This window comes from Ambystoma mexicanum, chromosome 11, assembly GCF_040938575.1.
Source record: "Ambystoma mexicanum isolate Mex_15411 chromosome 11, UKY_AmexF1_1, whole genome shotgun sequence".
NCBI lineage: Eukaryota > Metazoa > Chordata > Amphibia > Caudata > Ambystomatidae > Ambystoma > Ambystoma mexicanum.
The window spans coordinates 1129245783-1129266544 of NC_090934.1; positions in this window are offsets into that span (position 1 = coordinate 1129245783).

Consider the following 20762-nt stretch of genomic DNA (forward strand, 5'->3'; position numbering starts at 1 on the left):
TTTATGATTTCAAGGAATGCAATGATGGAAAAATGCAGCACAGGAATAAACTGATATGGGTTCAACAAGAGCTAATATGATCACTTTTTCCCTGACAATTCACTCCCCCCCTGTGCAATGTAAGGAGATGGAAGTAACGCACAGTCTTCAGGAATACAATCACAGTACAATACGAATTCAGTTCCCCCCTAGCAAGCTTATAGCACCAGGGATGATTTTGAAACACAGGCAAAATACTTTAAATGTGGTTTGCAAAGAAGGGAAAAATATGCTAAAAATGATTTTTAATTCCCTATAAGAGATTCAGGGTGGGTGATAGCTACTTTAAATTAGTTCAGGATCACTTTAGCAATGCTCTATGAATGATTGTCAGGTTGCAAACGAATTTCAGCAAAGGAAAGCAAGAAGCGGCTATTTTGACAAGTGAAGAAATTTGAGCCAAATCGCAAATCGCGGCACTTTTTCCGAGTGCGTCGAGCGCAATTATGTAAAAAGTATAATGAATAGAAAGTCGGTTCTGGGTTCGTTGGATAGCCTAGAATCTCGCTTCTAGCACAAACGGTTCAAGAGATACAGACAATTTTATGAAGGTAGTTTTTCAGAAATGAAATAATGATTCAAAATGGCAAAATGACACTTTACAGGTTTAAGGGGGTAATTCATAGAATTCGGCGCACAAGTGGCGCACGCGGCTGGCGCACAGTGTGCGCGTGCGAATCCCTGCGCCAGCCGCATGCGCTAAAATCCATTTCCGCTCACAGCGTATTCATGGATTCCAGCCACCAAAACCAGCTGTGGCGCACAGTGGCGCAGCGACCCTGCAGCAGCGCCAGTTACGCCCCCAAGAACGCCTCTCGCGCAGGGAAAAGCCATCAATATACCCAATCCAGCGCAAAGGGCTGCGCTAACCCTGTACCAGCACAGCAAGCGGGCTACGTGTATCACTGGGGTGCGCGGGAAGTACCTCACCCGATTGTCCCCGTGCGAGCAGGGTACGCGTATTTCAGGGGTGCGCGGGAAGTTCTACACGCGATTTCATCATGGTACGTGTATTTCAGGGGTGCGCGGGAATTTCCACACGTGAATGGGCCCGTGCGAGCAGGGTACGCGTATCTCAGGGGTGCGCGGGAAGTTCCACACGCGATTCCATCAGGGTACGTGTATTTTGGGGTGCGCGTGAAGTTCCACACGCGATATCAGCAGGGTACGTGTATTTCAGGGTGCAGGGGAAGTTACACACGCGATTTCCGCAGGGTACGTGTATATCAGGGGTGCGCGTGAAGTTCCACACGCGATATCAGCAGGGTACGTGTATTTCAGGGTGCAGGGGAAGTTACACACGCGATTTCAGCAGGGTACGTGTATTTCAGGGGTGCGCGGGAATTTCCACACGCGATTGGGCCCGTGCGAGCAGGGTACGCGTATCTCAGGGGTGAGCGGGAAGTTCCACACGCGATTCCATCAGGGTACGTGTATTTCGGGGTGCGGGGGAAGTTTCACACGCGAAATCAGCAGGGTACGTGTATTCCAGGGGTGCACGGGAAGTCCCACACGCGATCCGATCAGGGTACGTGTATTACAGGGGTGCGCGGGAATTTCCACACGCGATTGGGCCCGTGCGAGCAGGGTACGCGTATCTCAGGGGTGCGCAGGAAGTTCCAAACGCGATTTCAGCAGGGTACGTGTATTCCAGGGGTGCGCGGGAAGTTCAACACGCGATTCCATCAGGGTACGTGTATTACAGGGGTGCGCAGGGAGCACCACACGTGAATTGCACGTGTGGGTCCTCCCAGGTGTTCCCTCTACACCCTCCACGGCCCCTGCAGGTGGCTCACACCACAGGGGCCTACCCTGCACATGTCCTGCAGGCACACCATCCACCATGGCCATGACCCCCAGCCAACCCACATGTCAACTTGCACTACTGCCCACCAACTTATGTCCCCCTGCACCCCCAGTCACCAGGGGCACCCTCCACCAAGCCCCACCCATGTCTCCCAGCACCCCCACCCCCCAGCAGTGCAGGGGCACCCACCACCAGGCCCCCACCCATGTCTCCCACCACCCCCACCCCCCAGCAGTGTAGGGGCAGCCTCCACCAGGCCCCCACCCATGTCTCACACCACCCCCACCCCCCAGCCACCAGGGGCAGCCTCCACCAGGCCCCCACCCATGTCTCCCAGCACCCCCACCCCCCAGCACTGTGGGGCACCTGCCAGCAGGCCCCCACCCATGTCCAACTCATGTTCCCCACCACCCCCACCCCCCAGCACCGTGGGGCACCTGCCAGCAGGCCCCCACCCATGTCCAACTCATGTTCCCCACCACCCCCACCCCCAGCACTGTGGGGCACCTGCCAGCAGGCCCCCACCCATGTCCAACTCATGTTCTCCACCACCCCCACCCCCCAGCACTGTGGGGCACCTGCCAGCAGGCCCCACCCATGTCTCCCACCACCCCCACCCCCCAGCAGTGCAGGGGCACCCACCACCAGGCCCCCACCCATGTCTCCCACCACCCCCACCCCCCAGCAGTGCAGGGGCAGCCTCCACCAGGCCCCCACCCATGTCTCCCACCCCCCCCCCCACCCCCCAGCACTGTGGGGCACCTGCCAGCAGGCCCCCACCCATGTCCAACTCATGTTCCCCACCACCCCCACCCCCCAGCACTGTGGGGCACCTGCCAGCAGGCCCCACCCATGTCTCCCACCACCCACACCCCCCAGCAGTGCAGGGGCACCCACCACCAGGCCCCCACCCATGTCTCCCACCACCCCCACCCCCCAGCAGTGCAGGGGCAGCCTCCACCAGGCCCCCACCCATGTCTCCCAGCACCCCCACCCCCCAGCACTGTGGGGCACCTGCCAGCAGGCCCCCACCCATGTCCAACTCATGTTCCCCACCACCCCCACCCCCCAGCACTGTGGGGCCCCTGCCAGCAGGCCCCACCCATGTCTCCCACCCCCCAGCCACCAGGGGCAGCCTCCACCAGGCCCCCACCCATGTCTCCCACCCCCCACTCCCCAGGGGCAGCCTCCACCAGGCCCCCACCCATGTCTCCCACCACCCCCACCCCCCAGTCACCAGGGGGAGCCTCCACCAGGCCCCACCCATGTCTCCCACCACCCCCACCCCCCAGCACTGTGGGGCACCTGCCAGCAGGCCCCACCCATGTCCAACGCATGTTCCCCACCACCCCCACCTCCCAGCAGTGCAGGGGCAGCCTCCACCAGGCCCCCACCCATGTCTCCCACCACCCCCACCCCCCAGCAGTGCAGGGGCAGCCTCCACCAGGCCCCCACCCATGTCTCCCACCACCCCCACCCCCCAGCCACCAGGGGCAGCCTCCACCAGGCCCCCACCCATGTCTCCCACCACCCCCACCCCCCAGCACTGTGGGGCACCTGCCAGCAGGCCCCACCCGTGTCCAACGCATGTTCCCCACCACCCCCACCCCCCAGCAGTGCAGGGGCAGCCTCCACCAGGCCCCCACCCATGTCTCCCACCACCCCCACCCCCCAGCAGTGCAGGGGCAGCCTCCACCAGGCCCCCACCCATGTCTCCCACCACCCCCACCCCCCAGCAGTGCAGGGGCAGCCTCCACCAGGCCCCCACCCATGTCTCCCACCACCCCCACCCCCCCAGTCACCAGGGGCAGCCTCCACCAGGCCCCCACCCATGTCTTCCACCACCCCCACCCCCAGCAGTGCAGGGGCAGCCTCAACCAGGCCCCCACCCATGTCTCCGAGCACCCCCACCCCCCAGCACTGTGGGGCACCTGCCAGCAGGCCCCCACCCATGTCCAACTCATGTTCCCCACCACCCCCACCCCCCAGCACTGTGGGGCACCTGACAGCAGGCCCCCACCCATGCCCAACTCATGTTCCCCACCACCCCCACCCCCCAGCACTGTGGGGCACCTGCCAGCAGGCCCCCACCCATGTCCAACCATGTTCCCCACCACCCCCACCCCCCAGCACTGTGGGGCACCTGCCAGCAGGCCCCCACCCATGTATAACTCATGTTCCCCACCACCCCCACCCCCCAGCACTGTGGGCCACCTGCCAGCAGGCCCCCACCCATGTCCAACTCATGTTCCCCACCACCCCCACCCCCCAGCACTGTGGGCCACCTGCCAGCAGGCCCCCACCCATGTCCAACTCATGTTCCCCACCACCCCCACCCCCCAGCACTGTGGGGCACCTGCCAACAGGCCCCCACCCATGTCCAACTCATGTTCCCCACCACCCCCACCCCCCAGCACTGTGGGGCACCTGCCAGCAGGCCCCACCCATGTCTCCCACCACCCCCACCCCCCAGCAGTGCAGGGGCACCCACCACCAGGCCCCCACCCATGTCTCCCACCACCCCCACCCCCCAGCAGTGCAGGGGCAGCCTCCACCAGGCCCCCACCCATGTCTCCCAGCACCCCCACCCCCCAGCACTGTGGGGCACCTGCCAGCAGGCCCCCACCCATGTCCAACTCATGTTCCCCACCACCCCCACCCCCAGCACTGTGGGGCACCTGCCAGCAGGCCCCCACCCATGTCCAACCATGTTCCCCACCACCCCCACCCCCCAGCACTGTGGGGCACCTGCCAGCAGGCCCCCACCCATGTCCAACTCATGTTCCCCACCACCCCCACCCCCCAGCACTGTGGGGCACCTGCCAGCAGGCCCCCACGAATGTCCAACTCATGTTCCCCACCACCCCCACCCCCCAGCACTGTGGGGCACCTGCCAGCAGGCCCCCACCCATGTCCAACTCATGTTCCCCACCACCCCCACCCCCCAGCAGTGCAGGGGCACCCACCACCAGGCCCCCACCCATGTCTCCCAGCACCCCCACCCCCCAGCCACCAGGGGCAGCATCCACCAGGCCCCCACCCATGTCTCCCAGCACCCCCACCCCCCAGCAGTGCAGGGGCAGCCTCCACCAGGCCCCCACCCATGTCTCCCACCACCCCCACCCCCCAGCAGTGCAGGGGCAGCCTCCACCAGGCCCCCACCCATGTCTCCCACCACCCCCACCCCCCAGCAGTGCAGGGGCAGCCTCCACCAGGCCCCCACCCATGTCTCCCACCACCCCCACCCCCCAGTCACCAGGGACAGCCTCCACCAGGCCCCCACCCATGTCTCCCACCACCCCCACCCCCCAGCAGTGCAGGGGCAGCCTCCACCAGGCCCCCACCCATGTCTCCCAGCACCCCCACCCCCCAGCACTGTGGGGCACCTGCCAGCAGGCCCCCACCCATGTCCAACTCATGTTCCCCACCACCCCCACCCCCCAGCACTGTGGGGCACCTGCCAGCAGGCCCCCACCCATGTCCAACCATGTTCCCCACCACCCCCACCCCCCAGCACTGTGGGGCACCTGCCAGCAGGCCCCCACCCATGTCCAACTCATGTTCCCCACCACCCCCACCCCCCAGCACTGTGGGGCACCTGCCAGCAGGCCCCCACCCATGTCCAACCATGTTCCCCACCACCCCCACCCCCCAGCACTGTGGGGCACCTGCCAGCAGGCCCCCACCCATGTCCAACTCATGTTCCCCACCACCCCCACCCCCCAGCACTGTGGGCCACCTGCCAGCAGGCCCCCACCCATGTCCAACTCATGTTCCCCACCACCCCCACCCCCCAGCACTGTGGGGCACCTGCCAGCAGGCCCCCACCCATGTCCAACTCATGTTCCCCACCACCCCCACCCCCCATCACTGTGGGGCACCTGCCAGCAGGCCCCACTCATGTCTCCCACCACCCCCACCCCCCAGCAGTGCAGGGGCACCCACCACCAGGCCCCCACCCATGTCTCCCACCACCCCCACCCCCCAGCAGTACAGGGGCAGCCTCCACCAGGCCCCCACCCATGTCTCCCAGCACCCCCACCCCCCAGCACTGTGGGGCACCTGCCAGCAGGCCCCCACCCATGTCCAACTCATGTTCCCCACCACCCCCACCCCCCAGCACTGTGGGGCACCTGCCAGCAGGCCCCCACCCATGTCCAACCATGTTCCCCACCACCCCCACCCCCCAGCACTGTGGGGCACCTGCCAGCAGGCCCCCACCCATGTCCAACTCATGTTCCCCACCACCCCCACCCCCCAGCAGTGCAGGGGCACCCACCACCAGGCCCCCACCCATGTCTCCCACCACCCCCACCCCCCAGCAGTGCAGGGGCAGCCTCCACCAGGCCCCCACCCATGTCTCCCACCACCCCCACCCCCCAGCAGTGCAGGGGCAGCCTCCACCAGGCCCCCACCCATGTCTCCCACCACCCCCACCCCCCAGTCACCAGGGACAGCCTCCACCAGGCCCCCACCCATGTCTCCCACCACCCCCACCCCCCAGCAGTGCAGGGGCAGCCTCCACCAGGCCCCCACCCATGTCTCCCAGCACCCCCACCCCCCAGCACTGTGGGGCACCTGCCAGCAGGCCCCCACCCGTGTCCAACTCATGTTCCCCACCACCCCCACCCCCCAGCACTGTGGGGCACCTGCCAGCAGGCCCCCACCCATGTCCAACCATGTTCCCCACCACCCCCACCCCCCAGCACTGTGGGGCACCTGCCAGCAGGCCCCCACCCATGTCCAACTCATGTTCCCCACCACCCCCACCCCCCAGCACTGTGGGGCACCTGCCAGCAGGCCCCCACCCATGTCCAACCATGTTCCCCACCACCCCCACCCCCCAGCACTGTGGGGCACCTGCCAGCAGGCCCCCACCCATGTCCAACTCATGTTCCCCACCACCCCACCCCCCAGCACTGTGGGCCACCTGCCAGCAGGCCCCCACCCATGTCCAACTCATGTTCCCCACCACCCCCACCCCCCAGCACTGTGGGGCACCTGCCAGCAGGCCCCCACCCATGTCCAACTCATGTTCCCCACCACCCCCACCCCCCATCACTGTGGGGCACCTGCCAGCAGGCCCCACTCATGTCTCCGACCACCCCCACCCCCCAGCAGTGCAGGGGCACCCACCACCAGGCCCCCACCCATGTCTCCCACCACCCCCACCCCCCAGCAGTGCAGGGGCAGCCTCCACCAGGCCCCCACCCATGTCTCCCAGCACCCCCACCCCCCAGCACTGTGGGGCACCTGCCAGCAGGCCCCCACCCATGTCCAACTCATGTTCCCCACCACCCCCACCCCCCAGCACTGTGGGGCACCTGCCAGCAGGCCCCCACCCATGCCCAACTCATGTTCCCCACCACCCCCACTCCCCAGCACTGTGGGGCACCTGCCAGCAGGCCCCCACCCATGTCCAACTCATGTTCCCCACCACCCCCACCCCCCAGCACTGTGGGCCACCTGCCAGCAGGCCCCCACCCATGTCCAACTCATGTTCCCCACCACCCCCACCCCCCAGCACTGTGGGGCACCTGCCAACAGGCCCCCACCCATGTCCAACTCATGTTCCCCACCACCCCCACCCCCCAGCACTGTGGGGCACCTGCCAGCAGGCCCCACCCATGTCTCCCACCCCCCCCACCCCCCAGCAGTGCAGGGGCACCCACCACCAGGCCCCCACCCATGTCTCCCACCACCCCCACCCCCCAGCAGTGCAGGGGCAGCCTCCACCAGGCCCCCACCCATGTCTCCCAGCACCCCCACCCCCCAGCACTGTGGGGCACCTGCCAGCAGGCCCCCACCCATGTCCAACTCATGTTCCCCACCACCCCCACCCCCAGCACTGTGGGGCACCTGCCAGCAGGCCCCCACCCATGTCCAACTCATGTTCCCCACCACCCCCACCCCCCAGCACTGTGGGGCACCTGCCAACAGGCCCCCACCCATGTCCAACTCATGTTCCCCACCACCCCCACCCCCCAGCACTGTGGGGCACCTGCCAGCAGGCCCCACCCATGTCTCCCACCACCCCCACCCCCCAGCAGTGCAGGGGCACCCACCACCAGGCCCCCACCCATGTCTCCCACCACCCCCACCCCCCAGTCACCAGGGACAGCCTCCACCAGGCCCCCACCCATGTCTCCCAGCACCCCCACCCCCCAGCCACCAGGGGCAGCCTCCACCAGGCCCCCACCCATGTCTCCCACCACCCCCACCCCCCAGCACTGTGGGGCACCTGCCAGCAGGCCCCCACCCATGTCCAACTCATGTTCCCCACCACCCCCACCCCCCAGCACTGTGGGGCACCTGACAGCAGGCCCCCACCCATGTCCAACTCATGTTCCCCACCACCCCCACCCCCCAGCACTGTGGGGCACCTGCCAGCAGGCCCCCACCCATGTCCAACTCATGTTCCCCACCACCCCCACCCCCCAGCACTGTGGGCCACCTGCCAGCAGGCCCCCACCCATGTCCAACTCATGTTCCCCACCACCCCCACCCCCCAGCACTGTGGGGCACCTGCCAACAGGCCCCCACCCATGTCCAACTCATGTTCCCCACCACCCCCACCCCCCAGCACTGTGGGGCACCTGCCAGCAGGCCCCACCCATGTCTCCCACCCCCCCCACCCCCCAGCAGTGCAGGGGCACCCACCACCAGGCCCCCACCCATGTCTCCCACCACCCCCACCCCCCAGCAGTGCAGGGGCAGCCTCCACCAGGCCCCCACCCATGTCTCCCAGCACCCCCACCCCCCAGCACTGTGGGGCACCTGCCAGCAGGCCCCCACCCATGTCCAACTCATGTTCCCCACCACCCCCACCCCCAGCACTGTGGGGCACCTGCCAGCAGGCCCCCACCCATGTCCAACTCATGTTCCCCACCACCCCCACCCCCCAGCACTGTGGGGCACCTGCCAACAGGCCCCCACCCATGTCCAACTCATGTTCCCCACCACCCCCACCCCCCAGCACTGTGGGGCACCTGCCAGCAGGCCCCACCCATGTCTCCCACCACCCCCACCCCCCAGCAGTGCAGGGGCACCCACCACCAGGCCCCCACCCATGTCTCCCACCACCCCCACCCCCCAGCAGTGCAGGGGCAGCCTCCACCAGGCCCCCACCCATGTCTCCCAGCACCCCCACCCCCCAGCACTGTGGGGCACCTGCCAGCAGGCCCCCACCCATGTCCAACTCATGTTCCCCACCACCCCCACCCCCAGCACTGTGGGGCACCTGCCAGCAGGCCCCCACCCATGTCCAACCATGTTCCCCACCACCCCCACCCCCCAGCACTGTGGGGCACCTGCCAGCAGGCCCCCACCCATGTCCAACTCATGTTCCCCACCACCCCCACCCCCCAGCACTGTGGGGCACCTGCCAGCAGGCCCCCACCCATGTCCAACTCATGTTCCCCACCACCCCCACCCCCCAGCACTGTGGGGCACCTGCCAGCAGGCCCCCACCCATGTCCAACTCATGTTCCCCACCACCCCCACCCCCCAGCAGTGCAGGGGCACCCACCACCAGGCCCCCACCCATGTCTCCCAGCACCCCCACCCCCCAGCCACCAGGGGCAGCATCCACCAGGCCCCCACCCATGTCTCCCAGCACCCCCACCCCCTAGCAGTGCAGGGGCAGCCTCCACCAGGCCCCCACCCATGTCTCCCACCACCCCCACCCCCCAGCAGTGCAGGGGCAGCCTCCACCAGGCCCCCACCCATGTCTCCCACCACCCCCACCCCCCAGCAGTGCAGGGGCAGCCTCCACCAGGCCCCCACCCATGTCTCCCACCACCCCCACCCCCCCAGTCACCAGGGACAGCCTCCACCAGGCTCCCACCCATGTCTCCCACCACCCCCACCCCCCAGCAGTGCAGGGGCAGCCTCCACCAGGCCCCCACCCATGTCTCCCAGCACCCCCACCCCCCAGCACTGTGGGGCACCTGCCAGCAGGCCCCCACCCGTGTCCAACTCATGTTCCCCACCACCCCCACCCCCCAGCACTGTGGGGCACCTGCCAGCAGGCCCCCACCCATGTCCAACCATGTTCCCCACCACCCCCACCCCCCAGCACTGTGGGGCACCTGCCAGCAGGCCCCCACCCATGTCCAACTCATGTTCCCCACCACCCCCACCCCCCAGCACTGTGGGGCACCTGCCAGCAGGCCCCCACCCATGTCCAACCATGTTCCCCACCACCCCCACCCCCCAGCACTGTGGGGCACCTGCCAGCAGGCCCCCACCCATGTCCAACTCATGTTCCCCACCACCCCCACCCCCCAGCACTGTGGGCCACCTGCCAGCAGGCCCCCACCCATGTCCAACTCATGTTCCCCACCACCCCCACCCCCCAGCACTGTGGGGCACCTGCCAGCAGGCCCCCACCCATGTCCAACTCATGTTCCCCACCACCCCCACCCCCCATCACTGTGGGGCACCTGCCAGCAGGCCCCACTCATGTCTCCCACCACCCCCACCCCCCAGCAGTGCAGGAGCACCCACCACCAGGCCCCCACCCATGTCTCCCACCACCCCCACCCCCCAGCAGTGCAGGGGCAGCCTCCACCAGGCCCCCACCCATGTCTCCCAGCACCCCCACCCCCCAGCACTGTGGGGCACCTGCCAGCAGGCCCCCACCCATGTCCAACTCATGTTCCCCACCACCCCCACCCCCCAGCACTGTGGGGCACCTGCCAGCAGGCCCCCACCCATGTCCAACCATGTTCCCCACCACCCCCACCCCCCAGCACTGTGGGGCACCTGCCAGCAGGCCCCCACCCATGTCCAACTCATGTTCCCCACCACCCCCACCCCCCAGCAGTGCAGGGGCACCCACCACCAGGCCCCCACCCATGTCTCCCAGCACCCCCACCCCCCAGCCACCAGGGGGCAGCATCCACCAGGCCCCCACCCATGTCTCCCAGCACCCCCACCCCCCAGCCACCAGAGGCAGCCTCCACCAGGCCCCCACTCATGTCTCCCACCACCCCCACCCCCCCAGTCACCAGGGGCAGCCTCCACCAGGCCCCCACCCATGTCTCCCACCACCCCCACCCCCCAGCAGTGCAGGGGCACCCACCACCAGGCCCCCACCCATGTCTCCCAGCACCCCCACCCCCCAGCCATCAGGGGCAGCCTCCACCAGGCCCCCACCCATGTCTCCCAGCACCCCCACCCCCCAGCACTGTGGGGCACCTGCCAGCAGGCCCCCACCCATGTCCAACTCATGTTCCCCACCACCACCACCCCCCAGCACTGTGGGGCACCTGCCAGCAGCCCCCCACCCATGTCCAACTCATGTCTCCCACCACCCCCACCCCCCAGCACCGTGGGGCACTTGCCAGCAGGTCCCCACCCATGTGCAACTCATGTTCCCCAGCCAACATGTCATCACAATCTAGATCCCTGGTCCCTATGGTCAGCCTCCAAATGCAAAACACCCACCCGAGTATTGCATCCACCCACTCATAATTTGCAATTACATCACAGAACACCAATTGCAAGTTCCGAAACAAACACATTTTCCTCACATACACCCAATGGGTGTCAGTGAATCTCAAAACACATATCATGAAATGCATGAAACCAATGAGATACCACACATTGAAGTTCACCAAATAAAATATGTATTAAAGGAAACATAAATAGAATAAAAAATGAAGAAACAGAAACGTGAATGAACAAAAATTAAAAGAAGCATGTCCGTTAAAAAAAGCAAAACCAAAAATAAAACTCCAAAGTAATGTTGTCCAAAGTCAATGTCCACAAAACAAAATCCAATGGGAAATAAAAAAGAAAGCCATTGCTCCATGGTTAAAAAGTGAAAAAAAAATACAATCCAACTGTGAACTATTTACATGGGAGCAAGCCAGGGTCCATTATCCCAACAAAATAAAGGAAACCTATCTAACTACACTAACTAATAAAATAAACTATATACAAAAATGTGGCCAATGTCCGAAAGGTCCAAATAAAATAAAAACAAAAATGAAACCTAACACTACCTACATAACTATGTACAAGGGCAGCGGGCTAGTTTCACGGCTCACTTGTGGATGTCCCGGGCCAGGGCATCATCGAACTCCTCCTCAATGTCCCGGAGGCGGTCCTCCTCCATGGCCCCGAGGGTCCGCAGGGCCATCGACGTCTCCACCTCCAAACCCCTGCGTATTGCCTCGAGGCACTCGGCCCGCCTCAGGGCCCTCCGCATGGAGTTCTCCGCCCTGACCATTGTGAGCCGTGCCTCTTCCGCCCGCTGCCGCTCCGCATCTATGGCGTGGCCCAACCGCTGCCACACGGAAGACACTCTCTGTCCTGGGTCCTCCTGCCCTCCGGCCGATGCCTGCCCCTCCGATGTCGAAGGCCCCGAGCCTTCATGGCTCCCACCACGTTGCTGCTGCTGCTGTGCCTCTGCCCGTGCACTGCCTCCTGCTGCCTGCACATCTTCTGCCGGCTGGGGTGCAGTCGTTGATGTGGCCACCCCTGCTGGACGTCCGACTCCCGACTGTGGCAGGGATGCCTCCTCCACCAGCCTGGCCGCACGGTCAGAGGCAGCTCCACAGGGCACCCAGGTGACTGATGGGTGGGAAGATGGCACAGAGGACGACTGGCGCGTAGGGGGTACAGTTGAGGAGGGGGTCGGAACAAGCCCCATCAGACGGAGGAATCCGGCCTGGGTGACCTGTCCCAGCAGGCTGACGTGGTCAACGAGCCATTCGAGATGACGTGCAGTCTCTCCATGAAAAGACTGCAGGTCACCTCGCATGGCCCGTTGACGCAACGCCACACCAGCCAGGACAGGCTCAACCCGGACCTGGATAGCCACGTCCGCAGGCAGAGGAAGGCCAGTTGACGTGAGCTCATCCCCTGCCTGAAAACGGGTCTGGACGTAGGCATCCCTGCTGGTGCAAGATGATGCAGGGACAGGATCAGGGACAGGATTGCACACAGGCACCTCCGCGGCGGCCTGTGCTGCCTCCTGTCCCTGGTCCTGCACTGCACCACTAGCACCAGTGGGATCCCCACCTCCAGACCCAGTCTCTGGTGCTTGCACGGCCTCCTCCTCCACCAAACCCCCCACCAACCTGGATGACTCCGTGCCATCTTCCCCTGTTGGGCCCTGTGGGGTCCCAGCTGCCCCTTCTGCTGCCGAGGAGTCCAACTCCAACCTCCGCCTCTTGGACCTCCCCCCGGCAGCTGCGGCCTGGGACGCGGCACTGGACTCCTCACTCCCCGACGAGATGACAACATGGGAGGGGAGCCGGGCCTTGCGTCTCCGGCTGGCGGTGGGATCCCCGCCGCTGTGCTCCACAGCACCTTCTCCGCCCTCTTCATCAGTTGACGCTGCAGACAAGGAGAAACAAAACACAGGCATCAGGGCACTGTACAATGGACACATACACACATGACAGTTGTACATGAGTGGCATTGGCAAACCTCAGACATGTCATCACAATCCCCAACACACATGTCATTACAACTCGCACACATGAGCCATACCACAGCCATATCGCAACTGCCACCACCATCCATACACATACAACAGCATGAGCAGCCAAAGGTGAGCCAGACATCACATGCAACACAGGAAGTGCACCACACATGTACACACACCACCACACTTGCATGCATGTGTACACCTCTGCCAAGTGTCGCAGTGTTCAGACGGGCATCCATGTCACATCTGCCAATCAGGCTTCCACATACCGCTGTCACATGCATCCATGTTGCATCACTGTTGCACCCTTGTCAAATACACACACATGCACATGTACACAGTGCTGATACATGCAGCCAAAAACAACATACATGCGTGACATCACAGACATGTCTACTTACATACACATTCATCCAAACATGTGTGCCCACACAACTGCATTTGGCATGCAAGCCTACACACACAAGCACCATCCATGTCTCACACATTACAGCCCTCGCATGTGTCAGCCCCACGGCCCTGTACACCCCCACCCATACTCGACCCCATACAAACAGATGTGCAACCTGCACACTACTGAATAATCACCACACGCACTGCTCACAATCAGGATGCATGTACACTCACCGCTCGACTCCAGACGGGTCTGCTTCTCAAGGACCTGGACGTGGAGCGCTGGGGATATGCTTTCCAGGACCCTCATCTGTTCTTCCGACAAGTGGCCCCGGCGCCCCTTGGCATCCGCTGCCTTCAAGAGGCGCCGGGCCTTGTTCAGGGTCCTGGACCTGAAGTCCTCACAGCGCTTCTTGACATGTTGTAAGTCGCGGACTGTCACCCCCTCCACGTTGATGGCAGTCACGATGTCAGTCCAGATCCGAGTCCGTCCTTCCTTGTCGGCGCGGGAACTTCCGAAGAGGGCATCATACTGCCCCAGGACTTGCTCCACCAGGACACCAACTTCGGTGGCACTGAAGCTGGTGCCCCTCTGCCTCTCTGGCCGGGGGTTGTCAGTGGTCCCAGATGGTGTTTGCCCCGACATGACAACCCCAGAGGCAGGAGTGGGTGGGCAACTGGGTCCTGGGGCTGGGCTGTGGAGCGATGGAATCCCAGTCGGGAGTCTTCGGTTCCAGCAGGGGTGGTCCCAGCAACAGCACCCCTGGCTGATGTGCAGGCAGCAAATGGCAGGGCACGTGGGCAGCAGGCAGTCAGGCAGCAGCAGATGGCAGGTGGGAGCGTGCTCGGGGCTCTGGGGGGCAGTAGTTCGGCCTTCTGGGCAGGAGCGTGGTCTTCCGTGTGCTTACGCGTGGCCAGCTTGATAAGGAGTGATTTGGCACGTGAAAAATCTGCACGTCAGCGTGTAATTCGAGGAAAGGCCCTTAGCGCGTAAGCGCGTCTGCACGCATACGCATTTTCATTGAACAGAAGGCCCCTCAAGCGCAAGCGCCCCTGTGACGTGACGCGTACAGACGTGCCTGGGCATTTCAGCGCACGTGAAAAACTGCACGTCCGCGTGTAATACGAGAAAAGGGCTCATGCGCGTAAGCGCGCGTGGAAACTGCACGTCCGCGTGTAATACGAGGAAAGGGCCCATGCGCGCAAGCGTGCGTGGAAAACTGCACGTCCGCGTGTGATACAAGGAAAGGGCCCATGCGCGTAAGTGACGTGACGCGCGCGTGCGTTTCCCTCAGCACGGGTTAAAGGTGAGCGGGCCCAGCAGTTCGCTGTACGTGCCTTTCGTGGAGACCGACGTGTGTTGCTGCTTCCTGTTGTTTCGCGCGCCATCACAACTTCACAGCTATCAAGGACGTATCTCTTCTTTTGGCGGGGGTATTGGCTACGTGTGTTTTTCTGCATCGCGCTAGTCAGACGGTGAGTCGCACACGCTCTTTTTCCCACTGCGGGTGCCCCTGTGTATCGCACCCATTTTCGATGTCATAGTAGCCTGCGTGTCCCACGCGTACGCGTTATTCGTGTTACTGGGTGCCACCGCGTACTGTGGGAGGTTGAATCCACGCACGTAGGCTGCAGGGTTTCGTGCACGGTTTTACTGCAGTTTTGGGGTGCCTGAGCATTGCGTGACCCGTCACCACATCACCGGGGTCACATACAGCCTTGCAGGTGCAGGGGGGCTGTTAACATCTTGCTTCCCACCCCCTTCACCCCAATTGCCCAGGTCAATTGTGGTGTACACCTCCCATTGGCACCACTCCATCTGTGCCAGCACTACTACATCTGTGCCATGGTTGGGAGGCCACCAAAGGTGAGGGGCGCCTCAGCTGGGCGTACTCCTCGTGGCAGGCGTGGTCGGGGACGTGGCCGTGGTGACCAGGGAGTAGGGGGACTCCAGGGTGTCCAGGGCAGCCACAGAGGGGGAAGAGGCAGGGGTGCGCCACTTGAGCACAATGTTGTGCCATGTGTCGGTGCAGCCATGCCACTACCCCCTGTGGTTCCGGGGGATGCAGCTCCTGCATCTGGCACTGGCACCCATATGACCCGGCAGTCCGTTCCATCGACTGCCACGGGCCCAAGGGTAGTGGTAGCTGCAGGTGCAGCTGTGGACACCGCCACCCAGGCTCAGGGTCTGCCAGCGCAGGCTGCGTTGGCACTTGAAGAGCCCTTGGTAGATCTCCAACAGGCCAGGGGGGAAACCATAGGGGCAGGCCGGGCTGCTCAGACCAAGACACGTGTCCCTGGGGCAGTCATGTCATCTGCTGCCCCGAACAGCCGGGTGTTGGCAAGTGCAGGGGCAGATGCACCCAACAGCACCCCGGTTGTGAGTCTGCCAACCAGGACCGTTGCGGTCAATGACCCTGCCACAGCTGCGCAGGGTCCATTAGTGGGCACCCAGCTGCCACTGACACAAGTCAGGCCTTTGGTCATCCCTCCACCTGCCACTCCCTTGGCTCAATCCACCGAACCCACTGGCCATACTGGTCAGGGCGGCATTAGCCAGCCAGGGTCTGCGCCACAGTCCAAGAGGAGGAAGGTTGCACCTGCAGCACAGGCTGGGACCCCACACACAGCCACGACCTCCTGCACGTCGAGGAAGAAGCCTTTCTGTAAGCAGGAACTGGACTTCCTCGTGGACTACGTGCGGGGCCACAGCCGTGACATGCTAGTGGGTGCCAATAGTCAGACTACGGCTGCCCAACGTGACACCCACTGGAAGCATGTTGCTGAACATGTCAGTTCATTCGGCCATGAGGTGCGCACGGCGCAGGAGTGCAAAAAGCGTTGGAATGACATCAAGCGCAGCACTAAGGCCAAGCGTGCCTCAAATTACAACTTGACTCTGGTGACTGGCGGTGGGCCTGCACCAGAGGAGGAAGAACTCACTCCGCATGAGGCTCTCGTTGCGGAGTTCATACCACCTGAATTGGTCGAAGGAGTGGGAGAGATGCTGGACTTTGATGCCCAGTCCAGTGAGTGTTGATGCGTGTTTGTTGAGGACGTGTGTGTTTCACTTGTGGGATGTGTTGTGCATGATTGCTGCTACATGTGACGTGTACATGGTTCTGATGTGTAAGTAATGCAATGCTACCGTCATGCATGTCTCCTCTGCCTGCATGCGGGACTCCATGTAGGCATGCTCCCTTGCCCCTCCTCCGCCACTCTGCACCCCAGTTCCACCTTTGCACTGGTCTGCTTCAATCTTGCCAATGTGTACTTTCTCGTTCATGTGTCCTGTGTAGATGCTAACTTCCAGCGTAGAATCTGCCAGACATATGCCGTGTGGTACAGCCTTAGTACTCGATGCAGGGTATCTCACTTGTACTGTGCATGGGTCAGATGTTCCGCAGGGACATGAGTGCCCATTCATGCTCCATGTGCATTGCACGCATGCCCCTATGTGTCCTTGACTGGATGATCACTGTAATATAAGTCCTTGGTTACATACATTGCCTGCCATCTCATCAGCCTTCCCATGTCAACTGTGGCTCAGTCCTGCGTTGCACACATGTTTAGGCTCTGACAATCTGTGTGGCTCACAGGCCTCAGCCTGTTAAATGGCCAATGACTCTGTCCAACTCTTGTTGTGTCTTCTTCACACGTGGGCGGCCTCCGGAGTATCCATCATGTGTCCTGCCCACTGCCCCAGCATCATTTGCAGTGTTGTAATTTGAATCACATTAAGCTGTTGATGCCAGTCAACACTGCCTGTCAATACACAGGTGTATGGTCAGCCTTTTGATACCATGCTAGGCATCCCTGCTTTGGTACTGGGGTGGAGGGGTGCTTGGCTTCTAGACATGGTACACATTGAATGCACAATGCACGTGATGTCTGAATTTGACATTGCACTGCCTTCACATTTCCTGGCACACACCATGTAGTGCTTGTACATGTAGGTAGTGAGTGGCGTACACATTTTTTGCACTTTGCACTGCATAGACCCACTTCCATGGAAACTGCCACCTTTCAACAGGTCTGATCACAGAAGCTATTCAAAGTAGACCCAGCATGCATGCCAGGTCATATGTTGTGTGTCACATGTCTGCCGGATGCCTTTGCTGTCGGTGTGTGTGTGTGTCGTGTGCTTCTGACATGTGTATTGACCTTTTTCTCTCTATTTTTCAGGTGATGACGCAATGGAGGCGGAGGATGGTGTTGTCATGCCAGACACAGGGTTGGTAACACCACATCAACCCGGCACTATTGGGGGTCGTGGGGTGGTAGGCCACGAAAACCCCCAAGTGCTGCAGTCCATCTTGTCTCTGGCTGCCTATGAGTCCAGCCTTGATGACGACTCTGACGTCCATGTTGAGTTGGATGAGCATCAAGTCCATGTGTCAGGGGTGAGTGATTCTGATGTGGACACTCCTCTGTCTGCGACACCTGCACTGAGGGATCAGACAGTCTTGGTTCCTCCGCCCGTGGTGGATCGGGACGCAGGGTCACCCTCCACACCAGTCACTGATGTGCTTGGGACATCACGTCGACGGGGGCATGTAGTCGTGCAGCCGCAGGCGGTGCCAACACAGCGAGGACCCCCGGTCCTTGGGTCCCGCAGGGGTCAAGCCCGGCAACGCGGTCGCCGCGCGCAACCGCTGTATACTGAGTGGGAGCAAGACATGACTGCCAATTCCGAACGGCAGGGGGCAGCAATGGAGAACATCGCTGAGAGCATGGAGCGTGTGGCCCGATCTGTGCTCCCCCCTGCTAGGCAGGTGCTTCTCCAGCAGCAGGCGGCACAGTCCAAGGCCCGCTCGCTCAGGCTGGGCATGGCGGCCTCAGACAGGGCACGCCAGGCTGAAATGTCGTCTCTGCGTCAAGCAATTGCTGCTCACGCAGAGGCGCACATGGATGCCCTGAGGGAGGAGTATGCTTCCCTCAGATCCACTCTGGGTGTCCTTATGATGTCCCAGAGGCAGCAGGCAGAGGAGAGGTTTGCACAGCTTGAGCGCACCATCTCGGCTGAGCTACAGGCTTGCCGGGAGGTGCAGCGGTTGTCCAGCCAGGCCTTGCAGGAGGAACTCCGTGTTACACGTGCTACCTTGCAAGAGGAAGCACGTGTATCACGTGAGGTTCTGCATGCAGACCTACGTCATATCGCCACACAGAACCAGGCTCACCCGTCCGGCAGACTTGCTGCCGACGAGGGGCAAGCTGCGGCTAGGTGTGGCCAGGCTACTGTGCCACGTCCTCCTTTCCAGGATGAGCCAGACTCGGACGACCATCTATCTCCCACATAGGTCGTGCTGTGCAGGCGTTGAGCCCATGGAGGTTTTTTTTTTGGCTCAGCATCATCGCATGTGGATGTTGAGCAGCACCCTGTACCTCCCCCCTCCTGGGTGCCTCCCCTCCCCCCCGGGTCGTATGTGGCCATTTTTGATTTTTCTTTTAGTTTAGTAAGTTAAGTTTCTGTTTGATAGTTAGTTTAAATAGGTAATGTAGGTTTTCCATAGTTAGTGTAATTAGTTAATAGTTGAGTTAGTTTAAAATTGCTAGTCTATTGTGCTTTCATGTGACGGTGCAGTGCTTTGTGGCTTTTTAAGGCATCCACTGTCTGTTCCAGCTGGGCCCTTCATGGTTGTGTTGTGTATGTGTTTGCTGCTTGGGGTCCTTGACTCACATATGCCACTCCTGCCTCCCTTATCCATGGGCTCGCAAGGATGGTTCGGTGTTACAGCATTTTACACAAGGGCTTTGGACTGTCATATCTGTGGCATGTCTGGTGCTGTGTGACTTGTGTTGACACCCCTAGTGGGGATGATTTAGGTGTCATTGTCCACTGTTCAGCTTTTGCTAGATGGGGTGTGTCATGATTAATGTGGACATTGATTGCTATGCATTGTGTAGTATGTTTCATATCTTTCCTGTACATGTGCGTGTTGCAATTCATGCTGTAGATAGTGTTCCACACTTTGGAGGTGAAAGACGGACTGATGGTGTGATTTGTGATGTGACTCTCTGACATGGTCAAGTAATGAGATGCTTGATGAGACACACACAGATGACTTTGAAGCATTAATCATGTGTTTCATGCCCTTTCTGCAGGGGGATGAGCCCCCAGAGCACCTTTGCCAGCAGACATGGCCCATTGGACGACGGAATTCTGGACCCGTTTGTTGGTGCCCACATGCACATGTGTGCACAAGCAGAGGCACAGGGATTGCAGACCCACATTCTAGAACTGCTGACATGTTCCAAGGAACTCCAGGCAAGGTGAGCATCACAGGGGGGCCACGACACAGCAAAGCTTGCACCAGGCGAGTTGCACATGCAGGCTTAGTCACAGCACTGAGGGTGAGCTTAGACGAATATTGGTGTTGAAGCACACAATGCAGCTCAGATGTGTTTGTGGACTGATGGCTGTTGATAGTAGAGTTGTCTGGGACACATGCAGGGGCAGTGGCACATACCCTCCGGTACACCAAGGTCCATTGAGGCACTTGTATCAACCATGTAGCCTTCCGAGACATGGAAAGGGGCAGCTCACAGGGACATACAGCAAGGGACATACTCGGGTGCAGTGCATGTCTTTTCCACGTACTTCATGATAAATGCACTGCCAACTTTGTTTCGGTCATGGTGGTACGCAACTTGCTCTGTAGTCATGGCTTGCTATATGGGTCTGTCTGCTTACCCAGGGAACATTGCATGTTGTGTGAATTGTGACACATTGGTGTTCCATTTGCCACGCACCCACCAGCGGCTGCCTTACTGCATTGACTGTGTATGACCCATCACAGGGGTGATGTTATATATGGGTACGAAGCATCAACCACAGATTGTCTGTTTGTAGAGTAGTTTGTTGCTATGGGGCATGTTTGGTGTTGTGTTTTTGTGTAATTGGCACGTACAGGTTGTTGACTGTGGCTCTCTTTGCAGCATTGCAGTGCTCCTGTAACCGGACCTGAGAGTGCGCAGGCAGGAGGCCAGCACTCAGAACCAGAGCTAAGTGTCTTGTTGTTTTTCTTACGAACTGCTCTGCATAGGCTTGCTGGGGAGTGTACTGATGCATGGATGTAT